We start from the raw sequence: 19,725 nt of genomic DNA, 5'->3' as shown, positions 1-19,725 counted from the left end.
GTAATCATCCTGACTTAGGAGACAGAATGCAAATAAATATACCTCAAAATTGACTTGCCAGACAGATGGAAAAATCCTCTTTGTCCTCCCTGCTCTAGTGCTGAATCTGGGGAGACAGTCAAACAGATTAATCCTCATACCATATTAGCCATTCTCAAAAACATTTCCCTTGTACATGATGCAAATTAGGCACAGTCTCATGACGTATGTACCATAAGTAGCAACCCAACTTGATGCCTCTGGCATATGGCGTTTCCTTCACTTCTGTGAATGAAAAGAGTTGCATTCACTATGCTGTATTAATAGTCACTATACTGTAGCAACTAAATATTGTAAGAATGTCTTTAGTTGACCGGTGTACCTCGCATAACTTTCTTAATCCGGTTTGTCACAAACAGGAACTTCTATGTATATCTATTTACAAAAATCACAGCCTCCCTGTATATTCCCAATTACAACCATCCTGCAACTTACTGGTGTGCGACTCCGTAAAAAAAAAAAAACCACAAAATGATTCCCTCTGACACACAAGTTAACACATTTTTTATTACTTTGCAACCTATGTCAAAGCTCCTCTTCTAGGCATAAACCAGATTAACGCCATCGTATGCGTTAATGTGCTTCTCACAATCCTCTATCACTTCAAGTGCTCTTTTAAGCATTCATCCATTTTCTGAGCCGCTTCTCCTCACGCGGGTCGCAGGCGTGCTGGAGCCTATCCCAGCTGTCATCGGGCAGGAGGCGGGGCACACCCCGAACCGGTCGCCAGCCAATCGTAGGGCACAAACAAACAAACAACCACTCGCACTCACAGTCACACCTACAGGGAATCCAGAGTCTCCAATTTATCTACCATGCATGCCCTTGGGATGTGGGAGAAAACCGGAGCGCCCGGAGAAAACCCACACAGGCACAGGAAGAACATGCAAACTCCACACAGGCGGGGCCGGGGACCGAACCCCAGTCCCCAGAACTGTGAACAGTCGGCCACCGCGCGCCACTCTCTAAGCAATATATATCAAATCCCATTCACCAGCTCAGATAGCAACTTGCACGTCATTTATTCAAACTCCGAAGCGTTTTCTTACCCCAAAAACCTCCCGTACTGTTTTCAGGCTTTTATCCCAGGCACGCAGAGCCGCTCTGGTCCGCTCTGCTGACCCGGAAATAGAAAGTCACGATGCCACTCTGGCTTGATCACATCCGCCGGGCACACGCCTAAATTGATCTATTATTTAATTTATCTTCCAGAATATCATATGCATACCTATTTATACATACAATATGTATGCCTTATTTATTTAGTTAATAAATATAATGGGTACCCTTTGAAGCGCTTTATAACTTTTTACATATATAGTCATATAATTTTATTCATCAAAGTTCTAAGGTTTACTTTATATTGTGTACACAATTTATAAAACGTATCGCACAGAATATTTATACCATTCACACTAAGTCCACGTTTTTTACAATAGAGGCCTGCGCAGGACATGTTTGGGACAAGTAGAATCACTTGTCCGATCTGATTACTCGTGGAAACTCATACGTCGGAATATAATGGTTAACCAGCGCTTTGTCGACAGACGGCACGTTTTCTTTTGCACAGGGATAGCCTTTGGGCCATCCAGAAAAAGTGTCGACAATCATTAATAAGTACCTTATGCTTTGGACTGGGACCACCATTGTCGGTTCGGTTCATTACCACATCATAAATTCGGGCATCTCAGTGTGTTGCAATTCCCTCTTTGTTGTAGGGCAAACACTGAAATCTTGACATATATCACAAAAAACACAAAAATCTTTTACCTTACGCAGAAGATCAGGGTGCCACCAAAAGCGCAGCTTGTTCAGCATTGACACATAACTTTCATGTGTCAGGGCGTGCTTCCTCAACCATTAACCGCATGAACTTTCCTGCAGGTAACACCAGTCTCCTAGGTCCTCTTTTCGGGCCAAACCACAGCTTCTGCTTGTCATCATACTCAGCACCTGTCTCTTGCCACTTACGCTTGTCTTCCTCTGGCGCCACCTTCTGGAGGTCGCGCACCACATCAACTGTTACTGCAGGGAGAAAGTCAATTAACTGATCCTGTTTAACAACATATTTTCCTTCAGCATCCATTTATTAGTCTGCTACTTTTTTCAGCACCATTAATAAATAGTAACACTCTGACTTTCAGATAACTCTAGTGCCCTGCACATGGCCAGCAGTTCTGCAGCTTGAGCGGAGGGTTTCATAACATCATTTATGGACCAAAGCGTTTGGATTTCAGAAAATGGGTTTCCGCGATATCTTCTACGGCCTCTTGTTTACAAGGATAATACGGCACGTTAACAAAAGCAGTCAGGTCTACCTCGAATGTTACCAGAGTCACGGATGCCATCTGCAGGCCACTCAGACCACAGTGAGTCCGGCAGCGAGTTCAACAGCTGTGCGGTGTCCTCATGGTCCGAGAGCTCTCTGCCATGGAATCGCGCTAAAGTCACATGCTCCAACACCCCTCTCCAATCATTTGCCAAATGGCATTTTCTCACCATCGGTCCCAGTTCTCAGGCTTCATGACCTAGTGCAAGTGCAAGTGAAAAAGTGTGGAAAAGATGTCAAACTCATCATAAACCACTCACTCTGCTCTGGCGTCAAGGTGGAGGCAGCTGCCACACCTTGCTTCCCTATGACTCAAAAGCTTCCCTATAAACCAAATCGTAATTTTTATCATAAAACAGTGTGAGGTGGAGGGGATTGATCGGAGGGCTGTAGGAGGGAAGAGAGTTCAGTGCTTCCACCGCAGGAAGGCCGAGTAGACACCTTCTCCCTCCTTGGTTTCTGCAGCGGTCGCTTCCGGAAGTTCATGTTGTACCATGTTCCATGCGGTGGACAATTTTCCACTCTCAGTTCATCACAGTCCCATCGGGCAACCGTATCGTCAGTCCATCCGGGCGACAAAGGATGGTAGCCCTGGTCTTGATAAGCAGATCTCTGCCCATCAGGTTCACTGGAGCCCCTCTTTTCATGAGGACAAACTGATGTTCATGTGTCTGTCCAGCAATTTCAGTCTTTAATGATGTCGTAATCGGCAGACTCATGGGCACCCCTGCACAGCTCATTCAGGTAGTTGTCTTCCCTTAGCGGGGTTCAGAGGCTCTGTCTTTCCACCGTCCCCTGGCTCCGGTCTCATTGGGCATTTGGACCAGTCCTCATCGCAGTATTACTGGCGAGATTGCTCTTGTTGCTGTGGAGCCTGCTGCGGATGATGTTGCCGGGCTGCGCCCACCTCTCCCTCATGAAGCTTTGTAGCCTCCTCTTTGAGGTGTGGCCTCTCTGGGTTCCACTGGAGGTCGCTGTTGAATCATTGGGTAAACAGTACATTGGCGATCGTCAGTGTCCATACTGACCACCATTGAAGTACACTTGGTCCGTTGGAGGTCGGCAAGGGCTTCCCCTGCCTCCGTTGGTGTACTCTGTCACGACTCCCGCCTCGTCTCCTCGTTGACCCCTTTTATTTTTTATTTATTAACTTATTAATGGCCACTTTACGGGCCTGGGCCAATTGTAGCTTCAAAAGTTGTTCCTGCATGTCCTTTACCTCATCTGATGATTTGTGTTGTCTGTCGACAAAAAATTTCAAATGGTGTGACACATGACAATTAAAGAAGCTATCTCCCCCTTTCATGAGGTCAGGTTCAGTCCTAACTTCAACCGGCAAGGTGTCAAGTAAAGCTATTCTATAAATAACATTTGCCTACCTTAAACGCGAGGGATGTGACCCTGTCTTATCTGTCCAAATACTTATGCAATTTTCGAAGTGAGAACTGGGATCCATGAGAGGTTTGAAGTCCGGAAGCTTCGGCACCGTTGGGGAAGAGGACGGGAACATGTCGCGGATGACTGCAATCACTATAGGAGCAAAAGGGGCAAATAAAATTTCAGGTTTGACATTATTCAGACCCGACCGTGTCAAAATATCATCCGATTGGTGAACCGAAATGCAACAGGCGCGTATCAATCTCACTATGTCACCACACGCCAGGCTCATGTTGTCCGTCAACTTTTTCAGCCCCTGGATCCAAATTACACCAACAGCAACCAGTCCGGGCAGCTGTTTCTGTAAAAACTCAAAATTTTTTAAAGACAATTTTTGTATATTTACCCACCTTTTTGAATGCGGGCTCGTGCGGAATTGATAGGAGTTTTATTTCCCCTCTACAATTGGTCTGCCATTTGAGCAGCTCCCTTGACCGGCAATGCCGGTTATAGTGACGTCACTGGGGCCGTTTTCAGAAGGTCCGTAAATTGTATTTAGCGGGGGAATTTGTCGCTCTTTTTTTCCGCTGAACAGCTGCCATGGCAGGGCACACCAGACAAATCTCATAAATATTTCTCCTCAATTTTTCATTCTCTTCTATTTTCTTATTCAAATCTCTTTTCTCTCTCCACCCTGCAGCATCCAACTTTTCCTTCATCTTTTTCCTTTCAGAATAACCTCTCTGTTACGTGAAACAACTTACATTCCTTTTTATTTTCCACTTTGCCCACACACTTCTTAATCCTGTTTGTTTCTTTTTCTGCCTTTCTATTTCAATCCACAAATCCGACACATATCACATTCATTACCTCGACACTCGACTGTCCAATTCACAACCCCGAGTTTTGGTGGCACACTCATCTTATTCTAAATCGGTTTTTGGGGGTCCCAAAATCCCCAATGTCTACCGAAACGTTACAATTTGAAACCGCGTCCGATTTCAAGTCAGTCTTCGACAGGACAAGTTGGTACCTTGTTACCCTACTTTCTCCCAAGATTTTCTATTATCCTGGTTTGTCAGGTACCTTGTTACCCTGACGTCAGGTCCTCCGTTACCCTGACTTCTAATTATGCTATTTTAACAACACAACTTCTTATTAACTATTGACAACAAAACAACTGTACCACAAGTCTCCCAAATTTCGCCATTTCCAATGTGCAGAATTCATGATATAATCAAACAGGCTTCTGCTTACCTTTTTTATTTTGGTGCACCGGGGAGATTTGCAGTCCAACTGAATTCCTGTCCGCTCCTCTGTCTTTTTATTTAATGTTCTTCCAGGATCACGTCGGGGTCACCATTTGAAGGACCCTGTCTTTTAAAATCTCCTACAACTCCCGTGGTTCCAAGCGTGCTCGTTTTCGTGAAAGAACTTCATTCACAACAATGTATAAAAACCAACCAATTTATTCCTGACAGAGGAGTCTATACATTTGCAGAGCTCTGGGTTCGTAACTACCCTATCTTATCCTTAGCAGATAAAGTAGTCGAACTAAAACTATCTGATTCTACCCCAGGCTTATACAATGTTTCAAACGGGCCAGTATGGAATCGCTGTCGTCTGATTGGTCCGTGGTCTAATCTGACGTCATCGTTGTTCTGCAGAATGATGACCATATGATCTGGTTCCAGATGTCCCCTCCAGACTCCGGCCCACATTCCTGCATTCAATGTTTATAGTGGCTCCCCGCAGTTCTTTCTTCTTTGACATCTGTTTCAAATACCCCCTGATGGGGGGGTTTTCCTGCAATAAAACTCCTACCCCCTTATCTGATTATACTGTAATACACATCCTCTTCCAAACTAGTTAGACCCTGAAACTCTATATTATATTCTATTACACATAGAATTACATATTAGAATATAAAGTATTCTATATTCCCTTCAGTATCCATCCATCTTCTGACCCGCTTCTCCTCACTAGGGTCGGGGGCGTGCTGGAGCCTATCCCAGCTATCATCGGGCAGGAGTTAGGGTACACCCTGAACTGGTTGCCAGCCAATCGCAGGGCACATATAACCAAACAACCATTTGTACTCACATTCACACCTACAGGTAATTTAGAGTTGTCAATTAACCTACCGTGCATGTTTTTTGGGATGTGGGAGGAAACCGGAGTGCCCGGAGAAAACCCACGCAGGCACGGGGAGAACATGCAAACTGCACACAGACGGGGCCGGGGATTGAACCCCAGTCCTCAGAACTGTGAGGCAGACGCTCTAACCAGTCGCCCACCGTTCCGCCGTCTTTGTAGTGTATTCAATTAAAGATAGGTTGAACATGATTTGCAAATCATCGTATTCTGTTTTTATTGATGTTCAACACAACGTCCCAACTTCACTGGAATTGGGGTTGTAGATCTCATTAAATCGCTCGTCTGTTAAATTACCCAAATGATAAAGAATTACACCACAATTAACATCGACTTAACACAGTCTGCTTGAGATCAGCTTCCATAAAGATAAAGTAAAAGTGTCATTTGTGTTTTTCCTGGTGGAGGCAGCCCTTCATCAACACGTCCCTCATCAGAATCATCAGAATCATCTTTATATGCCAAGTATGTCAAAAACACACAAGGAATTTGTTTCCGGTAGTTGAAGCTGCTCTATTACGACAGACACAGTGAATACTTTTGAGACATAAAAACATAAAAACACACTCACTGAGCGATAAAAGGTTGTCAGTAATGTGGTCAATGCCGATACTTTTTTTTTTTTGACAATTGTGCAAATGATGCCGAGTCCTCTGGCAATTTAGAGCAGTTTGAAATGACTAATAGAGCAATAGTCTGGTGCAGTGACCATTGTGCAAATGGTGCAGAGACTTGAAGAAATGTATGGTGTTCAAAGTGACTCGTAGTGCGATAGTCTGGAACAATGTCAATTGTGCAAATGGTGCAGATACTTCTCAGGCACGAGTGGCAAGTACTGGTCAACAACAAATATGCAAGTAGTGCAGAGTGGTGAGACTATTACAGTGAGTGCACGAATAATGTATAATTGACAGAGATGTGACTACAATCTCAAGACAAATTGGCAGCATGTTACAATGGAATTGTAAGTTAACTGTTTAAGAAGGTAATGGCAAGAGGGAATAAGCTGTTGGAGTGTATACTTGTTCTAGTTTGCATTGTTCGATAGCGCCTACCTGAGGGAAGGAGCTGGAAGAGGTGGTGACCAGGATGAGGAGTGTCCAAGAGGTGTGTCCTCAAGGCTGGGTAGGGAGGTACTGACAATATTTTCAGCAGTTGTAATTGTCCGTTGCAGTCAGAGTTTGTAATTTTATATGGCAGCACCAAACCAGACTGTGATAGATGAACACAGGACTGATTCAATGACTCCTGTGTAAAACTGCCTCAGCAGCTTCAGTGGCAGGCCATGCTTCCTCAGAAGCCACAGGAAGTACATCCTCTGCTGGGCCTTTTTGAGGATGGAGTTGATGTTGGTCTCCCACTTCAGGTCCTGAGAGACTGTGATTCCCAGGAACTTGGAGGTCTCGACGGTTGACACAGGGTAGTTGGACAGCGTGAGGCGCAGCTGCGGCGAAGGATGCCTCCTGAAGTCCACGATCATCTATACAGTCTTGAGCGTGTTCAGCTCCAGGTTGTGTCAGCCGTATCACAGCTCCAGCCGCTCCACTTCCTGTCGATACACAGACTCGTCACCGTGTTTGATGAGGTCGATGACTGTGTTCAGGAGTTTGACAGCAGGGTGTGCTGAGGTGCAGTCGTTTGTGTAGAGAGAGAAGACCAGTGGGGAGATGATACAGCCTTGGGGCGCCTGGTGGTGCGTGTAGATGAGGTAGTGTCACCCAGCCTCACCTGCTGTGTCCTGTCCGTCAGGAAGCTGTAAATCCACTGGCAGATGGCAGGCGTGACGCTGAGTTGGAGAAGCTTGGAGGAGAGGAGTTTGGAGATGATGGTGTTGAATGCTGAGCTGAAGTCCACAAACAGGATCCTTGCGTAGGTCCGCACGCTATTGAGGTGTTCTAGGATGAAGTGCAGTCCCATGTTGACTGCGTTGTCCACAGAGTCGCTTGCTCGGTAGGCAAACTGCAGGAGGGTCCAGCAGAGGACCTGTGACGCTCTTGAGGTGGTCCAGCACGAGGCGTTCAAAGGACTTTATGACCACAGATATCAGGGCGACAGGCCTGTCGTCATTCAGACCCGAGATTGCAGGTATTTTGGGGACTGGGATGATGGAGGAGGGTTTGAAGCAGGATGGTACCTCACACAGGTCCAGAGATCTATTGAAGATCTGTGTGAAGACTGGAGTGAATTGGTCTGCACAGACTTTGAGGCAGGATGGGGACACAAGGTCTGGGCTTGCCGCTTTGTTGCTCTTTTGTTATTTATTTGTCATTTGTTATTTGTCTCACCTCCTGTTCGTGATGGTTAATTTCTTTAGTCAGCTGGTTACGAACACAATTATACAGGGCTCTATCCCCACTTCGATAGGTGTCCTCTTTATCCTGGCAAAGTTGCTTAAGTTTGGCAGTGAACCACAACGTCTTGTCATTGAACATGCAAAATGACTTTGTTGGTACACACGTCTTCACAGAAACTGATATAGGATGTAAACAGTGTCTGTATATTCATCCAGGCTGCCAATTGAATTTTCAAAGACACTCCAATCTGTGCAGTCTAAACAGCTTTGAAGTTCTATATTTGCTTCATTGGTCGACTTTTTCACTGTTTTCACCATAGGCTTCGCAGATTAAGTTTTTCCTGTATGTTGGTATTTAGTGAATTAAGCAGTGATCAGACGAGCCTAGAGTTGCACGGGGGATAGCATGGTATGCATTATTTAGCACAGTATAGCAGTGCTCTAAAATGTTATTTTCTCTGGTAGGACAGTTGATGTGCCGCTTGTATTTAGGGAGTTCATGGTTGAGTTAAGCTTTGTTAAAGTCCCTAAGAATAATGAGGGGTGAATCTGGATGCTTTTTTCAATTTCTTTTACTTGTTCAGCGAGCGTTAGCATTCGTGTTAGCTTGAGGAGGAATGTAAACACCCGCGAGTATGAAAGATGCGAACTCACGCAGTGAGTAGAATGACTTACAGTTCAAAAACAGTGACCCCAAGTCAGGGCTGCAGTGTGGGCTGAGCTCCGTGACGTCGGTGCACCATTTTTCGTTGATAATAGAAGCATATCCTGCCGCCTTTTGTTTTCCCCAATAACTCCTTGACGCGGTCTGCCTGGTGTAGTTGGAACCATTACGGCACCATCGGGGACAGATTCACAAAGCCATGCCTCCGTGAAGCACAGGGTGGCGGAACATCCGAAGTCTTTACTGATCTTTGTGAGAAGATCCCTACCCATTTTGTTGGGTAGGGAGCGTAGATTCACGAGGTGAATCGACAGAAGCGCCATTCGAAATCCTCTCACCTGGATTCCGGCGCGTTTCCCCCTACGCCTTCGCCTCCATGCTCCGTACACCGCGGCCCCCGCTCTGCTGAGTAACCCAGAGAAAAAAAACTGAGCGGATTTGTGAAAGTTGGGGAAAGAAAGTTCTGGGTAGACTCCCTAATGTTTACCAAGTCTTCCCTTGTGTAAGTGAGTTGTGTAATGTCTCCAAAGACGAACAAAAAACATAAAAACCTAGACAATAATAGAGAGCACATAACCGAGGCGACCACATGGTTAGGCACCATCTTGGACTAGCCACTTGTCAATTGGTGAAGCGGACATGTCGTACACAATTAGGTTTGGCATTATTCGAAGCTGATAACACTGTTAGCTAATACTAATCTACAGTGCCATGAAAAAGTTCCAATTCTTTTCAAGATTAAATTTGTTTACTGACTTTTCACAGTGTTTAAGATCATCAAATAAATGTAAATATCAGACAAAGATAACCAAAGTCAACATCAAATTTTTAAATGGTGGTTTTATTTATTCAGGAAAAAAACTATTGCCACTATGTGACAAAGCAACTGCCCCTAAACCTAATAACTGGTTGGCCCAGCCTCAGCAGCAAAAACTGCAATCATGCATTTTCTACAACTGGCAATTAGTTTTTCTCTGTGGAGATATTTTGGCTCAATCTTCCTAGTAGAATTGTTTTAATTCAGCGACACTGGAGGGTTTTCGAGCATGAACGGCCTTTTTAAGGTCATGTCACAGCATGTAAATTGGACTCAAGTCCGGGCTTTGAATAGGCCCCTCTCTTGTTTTTTCTTTTTAAGCCATTCAAAAGTTGACTTGCTGATGTGTTTTGGATCGCTGTCCTGTTGCAGAACTCAATTGCGTTTCAGCTTGAGGTCACCAAATGATGACCGAACAGTCTTCAGGATTTTCTGGGAATGAGCATAATTCATAGTTCCATCAATCACAGCAAGTCATCCAGGTCCTGAAGCAGCCCCAGACGCATTATTATTATTATTATTAGGATTCCCACAAAGTTTCCAGCCAGGACATGCCCCGCTGCAACATGATTGGATCCTGTGCCACGGGAAGGGCAGGCTATGTATATGTAATGAGATGACCATCCCAAACATGTATCACATTTGTACAAAATAAAAACAGAGAAGTTTGTTATGGTTCGGTTTAGGGCTAGGGTTGGGTCTTATGGTGGTTTAGGATGGGTAAAAGTTAGGATTAGGGTGGGTTAGGGTTAGTGGGAAACATTACCACGGCCACACTTAAGTCACATACTTATTTTCCCGTCTGGAAGCAGTAGGGCATGTTCTACCGGGATATACAGTAGCAGCCAATCATAGTGCAGTGGCACGTGTCCTGGAGCCAGTAATATTGGAGCAGGGCATATCCTGCCTGGAGACTATGTGGGAATCCTAATAACGCGCTACAGATCATCACACTACCACCACTCTGTTTAACTCTTGGTATGATGTTCTTTTTTCTGAAATGCTGTGTTACATTTACGCCAGATATAATGAGACACACACCTTCAAAAAAGTTCGACTTTGGTCTCGTTAGTCTATATTCTCCCAAAAGTCTCAGCAATCATTCAGATTTTTTTTTATATTGTGTCATGGATGCCATTTTTTCCCAGTCACCTCTATATTGTTGAGCCATGAACTGACCTGAACTGAGGCAAGGGAGGTCTGCAGTTCTATAACTGTAGTCCTGGGTTTTTTTGAGACCTCCTGGATGAGTCGTCACTCTGCTTTTGGGGTCATTTTTGTAGGCCGAATTCTCCTGGGAAGGTACTGTTCCATGTTTTCTACATTTGTGGATAATGGCTCTCACCTTGGTTCGCTGGAATCCTAATGCTTTAGAGATGGTGTTGTAACCCTCTCCATACTGATAGATGTCAATTCCTTCTCATCTGTTCTTTAATTTCTTTGAATCGTGGCATTTTGTTGCAACTTTTTGAGATCTTTTGGCTGAATTCATTTCTGTCAATTGACTGTCTGTTGTCGTACTAGAGCGGCTCCAACTACCGGAGACAAATTCCTTGTGTGTTTTTTTTTTACATACTTGACAAATAAAGATGATTCTGATTCTGATTCTGATGTTGAATAATTGCTCCGTACATTTGATAATCATCATTTTTAGATCATATAATTAGTTTTGGAGAGACCACATATAATTGCATAGAGGGCCCGTGGGTCTTAAGTTTGACACCTCTGATCCATGAGCTTGGATATTTCCAACTAATTTGTTTTATTAATGAGATCTGATACTAGCTAGCATGTTGCTAACCCATGCAGGCGTGGACAAGGCAGCCTACCTGATGGGCATCAGCTCCGCTGAACTGCTCAAAGGCCTCCTGAATCCTCGAGTCAAAGTGGGCAATGAATCCGTTGTGAAAGGACAGACAGTGGAGCAGGTACCTTCCTTCAGTTGCTGTGAGTGCATGCAGACACGTCCTGCATGTGAGCTCTTGCCAAGGCCACATACGACCGCATGTTCAAGTGGCTGGTGAGCCGCATCGATGTGTCCTTGTACATGGCACTGCCTCGACAGTACTTCATCGGCGTGCTGGACATTGCCGGCTTTGAGATCTTTGAGGTACACATAACGTGTGACATATGACGTTGTGTGCCACTGGAGGTGGCCAGCTCACTCACTTCTTCTGCTTCTTCTGCAGTTGAACAGTTTTGAGCAGCTGTGCATCAACTTCACCAATGAAAAGCTGCAGCAGTACTTCAACCACCACATGTTCATCGTGGAGCAGGAAGAGTATAAAACGGAAGGCATTGAGTGGACTTTCATCGATTTTGGTCTTGACCTGCAGGACTGCATCGACCTCATCGAGTAGGTCTTTTTCCCTGACCAAACGTCTTGTTTTTGTCAGTACTTCTGGAACCATCCACCATGTCCCAACATTGTGTCTTAATTTATATTGTATCCTAATGTTCTGTCTTAACTTAATATCCCGACATTGTTTCCCTATATCTTGTAATGTTATCTCCTGGTATCATGTCCTAATATCATGTCCTTACATCATGTCCTAACATGGTGTCCTCACATGTCCTAAAATCCTCTCCTATCATGTGTCCAATTGTCATGTCCTAACATCATGTCCAAATGACATATCTTAATGTTCTGTTCTAACATTGTGTTAGATTGCATCCAAATATTGTGTTCTAAAACCATGTCCTAATTTTGAGTCTTCACGTCAGGTCTTAAAGTTGTGTTTTACTATTGTGTTTTAACATCCATCATCCATCCATCCATTTTCAACACCGCTTATCCTGGTTAGGGTCGCGGGGGACTGGAGCCTATCCCAACTGACTTTGGGCGAAAGGCAGACTACACCCTGAACTGGTCGCCAGTCAGTCGCAGGGCACATATAGACACGGACAACTATTCGCACTCACATTCACACCGTCACTGAGTGGAAACTGAACCCACGCTGCATGCACCAAAGTCAGGCGAGTGTACCACTACACCATCAGGGACTTGTCCTAACATCATGTCCTTGCATTTTGTTCAAACCTTTGTCCCATCTTAATGTGTCGTAACTCATGCCGTGTCCTCTAAGATTGTATTGTCATGTTATAATATTGTTTCCTAATGTTGTGTCCAAACATCATGTCCTAACTCGTGTCCTTTCATTTTGCATTAATGCCATTCCGTAACGTCTTCTCCTAATGTCAGATCCAAACTTCATGTCCTAATGTTGTGTCCTCACGTTGTTATTATCATAACATCATTTTCTAACATTGTCCCCTGATATTATATCCTTACATCACATCATAGCATATTGTTAGCATCATCTTAATGTTGTGTTCTAACGCCGTGTCCTAACTCACGTCCTGTCCTAATATTGTGTCCTAATTCACGTCATGTTCTAATGTCGTGTCATAACATCATGTTGTGTCCAGTGGTGAATTTTGATGTAGTATGTGCAGTATGTGCGATAGTGTTGCGTAGCAGACTGAGGTATTTTGACATAAAAAAACAGTACAGTGCCAGTTTTTTTTAGTATTGGTAGTTTAAAGAAAATAAAAAAATCATATGTGACCGTGCTCATATGGTGTTTAAACACCAGTACACAAAAAGCCGTCAGTCAGCCAATGACTTCCTGTTTCCCGACAAGTTAGAAAATGCCTTTAAGTGTAGAGTGAGGGACTGAGGGTTCTGTGTGTGTGCGCGCGACTGTGTGAGAGCCGGGAGAATGAAACTACTTCAAACTGCCGACTAGCTCTGCAGACACGTTAACACGTGTTAGGGTTAGCCACCAGGACGTAACCTCAGAGTCCGCAGGTCACGAGGCTATGTGATCAAAATATATATACAGTGGATTCTCCGATACTGTTAGGGAAATTTGGGATTTGATGAACATGAAAGTCAGTATTACCAGCAGGAGATCCATAACATCAAGAGCATGGGACGACTTAGCGCGGGTGCTTGCTGCCCAGAAGCCGAGTGCTCCAACCCTGATACAGGCTAGTGTCATTGTCGTAGACCACTCCGGAAATCGGGGAGTTGGAGAAGAATAAAGATCCACCTGAATGCAAAAGAAAAACCACTTACTGAACAAGTGGAACCTAAAGGTCCACTTTTCGAGTGTCATGGCTTTGCACACAATGAAAAAAAGCACCGGTCGGCCCCTGAGTGGGTACACATGCTGTCAGGATTCAGGTTGCGAGTTAGACCCAGATGCAGAGAGGAGCGGGAGGGTAGTTTGTGAACAAATGTTTATTATAGATGTGGAAGCAAACAAAAAGGGCTCCGAGAACTAGATCTGGGATTAGCAGGGTTCCAAGGAGGACCAGTCTGGCAGGGTATGAGTCCGGGTTGTCGGTGAGCCACAAGAGGTGAGCAAGGGCAGACGGCAGACTGGGGACAAAGAGCAAGAATGGGTTAGAGATAAAATTACGAGGTCTCCGGGAAGCAAAATGTGGACAAAGCGGCTAGGCTACAAACTCGACATAGAGCGTTGGCGACGAGTCCCACAGGGTTTTAAGAGTAGTCAGGTGTAATTAGGATGATAAGATGCAGCTGCTAGACTCCAACACGTCAAGCCTGCAAAGCACTCATGACACACACACACACACACACGCACGCATGCATGCACACACACACACACACACAAACACACGGGCTGGACTCAGGGTGCTGAAACAGCAGCCCTGACTGTACACCCGGTCCCACGAGCGCCACCAGGCGTACGAGCCAAGCAACCGGGGTGGGCACGATGGAAGTCGTGGATCAACGACTTGCTCAGGATCAGTCGCGCAGGGATCCAACTCCCCTCCTTCGGACCATAACCCGTCCAGTCGACCAGGTATTGGAGGCCACGACCCCGGCGACACACATCCAGGAGCCTGTTCACGGCCCAAGCAGGATGACCTCCTACCACCAGGGGAGGAGGAGGGGGCGACACAGGACTGGAAGAAATCGGCTTTATCTGTGAAACTTGGAAGGCAGGGTGAACGTGGAGAGTAGCAGGGAGTTTAAGGCACACTGCACATGGATTTACCACAGCCACAATCTCATAGGAGCCAATGAAGCGGTGGGACAGTTTTTTGGATTCAACCTTGAGTGATAGATGTTTTGTACTGAGCCACACTTTTTGACCAACAGTGTAAGCAGGCGTGGGGATGCGGTGACGGTTGGCTTGTACCTGAGACTTGGCAGAGGACCGGAGAAGGGTGAAGCGGGCTTGCTTCCAGACCTTGGAGCACCGGCGTATGTGGGCCTGCACTGAAGGAACTGCAATCTCATCCTCCTGCGACGGGAACAGTAGTGGTTGGTAGCCCAAGGAGCATTGAAAAGGGCACATGGCCAAGGAGGTGCTAGGCAGTGAATTATGGGCATACTCAACCCAGGCAAGATGGGTGCTCGACAAAGCGGGATGGGACTGGGACATGCAACGGAGCGCCGTCTCCAGCTGTTGGTTGGTGCGCTCACATTGCCCGTTGGTCTGTGGATGATAACCAGAGGATAAGCTAACACCTATACCAAGCGCGATGCAAAATGCTCTCCAAACCTGGGAGGTGAATTGGGGGCCCCTGTCAGAGACTATGTCAGAAGGGATGCCATGTAGGAAGAAAACGTGCTGGACCAACAGGTCGGCAGTCTCTTTGGCAGATGGAAGCTTGGGAAGTGCTAGGAAGTGTGCCACTATGGAAAACCTGCCCACCACAGTGAGAATGTGTTTCCATTGGACGGGGGAAGCCCAGAAACAAAGTCCAGGGCGATGTGCAACCAAGGGCATCTGGGAATGGGAAGCGGATGAAGTAGACCAGAGCTTGGTTTAGAGGATGTCTTATTTTGAGCACATACCGTGCATGCAGAGATAAAGACCTGGGTGTCATCTTCCATGGTAGGCCACCAGAAGCGTTGACGGAGGAAGGCCAAGGGGGGGGGGACGTTAGCGCTTGTGTGAAGTCATTTACCTTTTCAATCAGCAGGGTAAGGGCTTGGTCGTGTTGTTCCAAAAGCATACTCTGTCCGGTAACAGTTTGGCGAAGAGGATCCGTCCCCGCTGGGTCCATGACTTGGCCAGACTATGCTGTCAGGATTCAGGTTGCGAGTTGGACCCAGATTCAGAGAGGATAGGGAGGGTAGTTTGTGAACAAATGTTTATTATAGATTTGTAAGCAAACAAAAAGTGCTCCGAGAACTAGATGCAGGATTAGCAGGGTTCCAAGGAGGGCCAGTCTGGCAGGGTATGAATACGGGTTGTCAGTGGGCCAAGAGAGGTGAGCGCTGGTTTGCGGGGAGCAAGGGCAGATGGCAGACTGGGGGTTAAAGGTAAAATTACGAGGTCTTTGGGAAGCAAAAGGTAGACAAGGCGGCGAGGCTACGAACTCGACATAGAGCGTTGATAGTCTGGCGACGAGTCCTACAGTGTCTTGAGAGTAGTCAGGTGTAATTTAAGAGTAGTCAGGTGTAATTAGGATAATAAGATGCAGATGCTAGACTCCAACACGTCAAGCCTGCACACACACGGGCTGGACTCGGGTGCTGAAACTGAGACATGCATTGTTTACATCCATCCATCCATCCATTTTCTGAGCCGATTCTCCTCACTAGGGTCGCGGGCGTGCTGGAGCCTATCCCAGCTATCATTGGGCAGGAGGCGGGGTACACCCTGAACTGCTTGCCAGCCAATCGCAGGGCACATATAAACAAACAACCATTCGCACTCACATTCACACCTACGGGCAAGTTAGAGTTGTCAATTAACCTACCATGCATGTTTTTGGGCTGTGGGAGGAAACCGGAGTGCCCGGAGAAAATCCACGCAGGCACGGGGAGAACATGCAAGTGGAGTTTGCATGTTCTCCCCGTGCCTGCGTCGGTTTTCTACGGGCTCTCCAGTTTCCTCCCACATCCCAAAAACATGCGTTAATTGGAGACTCTAAAATGCATTTAGTGGTACCAGGCAATAATATGAACAAGAAATTGAAGAAACAAGTGTGGTCTAACATTTTTTAATGACTGTATATATGATACATAAACTGCATATAGTTATACAATTTTATTTGCAAACACACACACACACACACACACACACACATATATATATATATATATATATATATATATCTCGGCGGCACGGTGGACGACTGGTTAGAATCTCAGCCTCACAGTTCTGAGGACCCGGGTTCAATCCCCGGCTCCGCCTGTGTGGAGTTTGCATGTTCTCCCCGTGCCTGTGTGGGTTTTCTCCGGGCACTCCGGTTTCCTCCCACATCCCAAAAACATGCATTAATTGGAGACTCGAAATTGCCCTTAGGCATGACTGTGAGTGCGAATGGTTGTTTGTTTCTATGTGCCCTGCGATTGGCTGGCAACCAGTTCAGGGTGTACCCCGCCTCCTGCCCGATGACAGCTGGGATAGGCTCCAGCATGCCCGCGACCCTAGTGAGGAGAAGCGGCTCAGAAAATGGATGGATGGATAGATGGAACACACACACACACATATATATATATATATATATATATATATATATTCTTTCCAGGGTCTCCTCCCGGTGGGACGTGCCCAGAACACCTCGCCAGGGAGGTGTCCAGATGTCGACTCTGAGCCCCTCCCAGATGACCAAGCTTCTCACCCTATCTATTGTTCTTGCAGTCACAACTCACAGCTTACGACCATAAGTGAGGGTAGGAGCGTAGATCAATCCTTAAATTCATTATGGCTCAGCTCCTTTTTCAACCCACCCCGTCCCCCAAAGGACTGCCCGAGGAACACGTTTGGTCTGTGAGGTGGTCATCTTCTCCGACCATCGAAGCCATGCAGCCGCAAGTCAGATGACACGACCACACAGTTCATCATTGAACTGCAGCCTAGGATGTCGTGGTGCCAAGCACATGTATTGACACCCCTATGTCTGAACATAGTGTTCTTTATGGACGATCGATGACGAGCACAGATGTCCAATAATACAACACAACCAATAATACAACACAACTCAGGGGGGTCTGTTCCTTCAAACCATGCCCTTTCAGGTCTCACTGTCATTCCGCACGTGAGCATTGAAGTCCCACAGTAGAACGAGGGTGTCCCTAGAGGGAGTGCTCTCCAACGCTCCCTCCAAGGACTCCAAGAGGATAAGGTACTCGGAACTGTTGTTTGGCACATAGGCACAAACAACAGTCAGGACCCGTCCCCCTCCCGAAGGCTGAGGGAGGCTACCCTCTCGTCCACCGAGGTAAACCCCAATGTATAGGCACCGAGCCGGGGGTCAACAAGTGTCCCCACACCCATTGCAGACTCCAGAAAGGAAAAGAGTCCCAGCACTCTCAAGAGGACAAGTACCAGAGCCCAAGCTGTGTGTGGAGGTGAGCCCGACTATATCTAGTCAGAACTTCTTGACATCGTCATCGTGTAGTGGTACACTCGCCTGACTTTGGTGCAGGCAGCGTGGGTTCAGTTCCCACTCAGTGACGGTGTGAATGTGAGTGTGAATGGTTGTCCGTGTATATATGTGCCCTGTGACTGACTGGCGACCAGTTCAGGGTGTAGTCCGCCTTTCGCCTGAAGTCCGCTGGGATAGGCTCCAGCGTCCCGCGACCCTAACCAGGATAAGCGGTGTTGAAAATGGATGGAAAATATAAAAGTTGTTTTGTCAGTTTTCATTATACTGATTTTACTGATGTTTTAGATTTTTGACATGGTATCACTTTATGCAGTTATGGTATCAAAGTCAGAATTTTGGCATGACACCACATGTGCAAATGCACAGGGCAGAATTTCTGGGTGGGTGGCAATGCACACTCCCACCCTCAAAAAAATTATACGTGAATTGGTTTGTATTGACATCATGAAATGTAAGTCATTGGACTGCGTATGGGGAATTGTAACCCCTTATGGACACAAAAAGGGTTTCAAGGATTTAAGTCATGAATGTTGAAGTGAGAGGTTATTAGAATCAGGGCCACTATCTGAGTAAATCTGCTATCAAAGCTAATCGAATGATGCCTAATATGTGGACTTTTTGTGCAGCCCATGGGAATCCTGTCCATCATGGAGGAGAAGTGTATGTTCCCCAAGGCCACAGACCTCAGCTTCAAGACCAAACTGTATGACAACCATCTGGGAAAGTCACCAAACCTCCAGCGACCGCGGCTAGACAAGAAGCGCAAATACGAGACGCACTTTGAGGTGGTCCACTACGCCGGAGTGGTACGTCCCCACCGACACTGCATCTATCCCAGGGATGGGAAGCTCTAATAATGCTAAAGCTGAGGTGTTGCGTGCAGGTTCCATACAACATCATAGGCTGGTTGGACAAGAACAGAGATCCTCTCAATGAGACAGTGGTGCTTTTGTTCCAGAAGTCCTCCAGCAAACTAATGGCTGGACTGTTTGAGAACTACATCACTTCCGAGACAGGTTGTATGTGCCACAAAGCAAACAATAAAGCACGCAATATTCCCTATCGAGACAAGTCGCTCATAGTCAATGAATGCAAGAATGAATGAATGAATGAATCAATGCCCCTAAATGATTTACCGTGTCCCACTCCGATCACTCCCTGCAGTGTAAACTTTTCATGCCAAACGAAATAGTTTTTAGTCTGTGTAAATCTATTTATTTATGTCACGAAAAGTGAGATAAAGTTAAAAAGAATTCATCCATCCATTTTCAACACCGCTTATCCTGGTTAGGGTCGTGGGACGCTGGAGCCTATCCCTGCTGACTTCGGGCAAAAGGCGGACTACACCCTGAACTGGTCGCCAGTCAGTCGCAGGGCACATATAGACACGGACAACCATTCGCACTCACATTCACACCATCACTGAGTTAAAAAGAATTAACATGGTAAATGGAGTGCACTTACACAAGCCTCAAAATGTTTTTCTTTTTTCTTTGATGAACAGTTTTGCTAATCATTTCTTCATTTGAGGAGCAACTTTGTAACTTTTAAGGAACAATGTTTTTGCTGCTTAGTCGCACAGGGACGCAAATCAAGGGTTTTAATAAACAATAAAACGATGACATTATAATAGGGAAGTTGAATTTATAGCTGCAGCTCACGAATATTTT

General features: G+C 45.9%; 1 protein-coding gene, 1 long non-coding RNA gene and 1 pseudogene across 3 annotated transcripts in view; 2 read left to right on the top strand and 1 right to left on the bottom strand.

Annotated features, from left to right (window-relative positions):
- Nucleotides 1-19,725, top strand: part of si:ch211-158d24.2 (multiple epidermal growth factor-like domains protein 9) — a 395,895-nt gene that overhangs the window by 71,341 nt on the left and 304,829 nt on the right. The gene's annotated exons all lie outside the window — the stretch shown is intronic.
- Nucleotides 1-19,725, top strand: part of LOC133475849 (myosin-7B-like) — a 106,765-nt pseudogene that overhangs the window by 47,071 nt on the left and 39,969 nt on the right.
- LOC133474568 (uncharacterized) lies at nt 28-1,938 on the bottom strand. The gene is made up of 3 exons (XR_009787557.1): nt 1,810-1,938; nt 213-264; nt 28-106 (listed from the first exon to the last, which is right to left on the bottom strand). It is a non-coding gene; the product is annotated as an uncharacterized LOC133474568 (long non-coding RNA).

This window comes from Phyllopteryx taeniolatus, chromosome 3 (assembly GCF_024500385.1).
Source record: "Phyllopteryx taeniolatus isolate TA_2022b chromosome 3, UOR_Ptae_1.2, whole genome shotgun sequence".
Lineage (NCBI taxonomy): Eukaryota > Metazoa > Chordata > Actinopteri > Syngnathiformes > Syngnathidae > Phyllopteryx > Phyllopteryx taeniolatus.
Note: the sequence above shows the minus strand (reverse complement) of the source record. Positions and strands in the feature narration are given on the sequence as shown.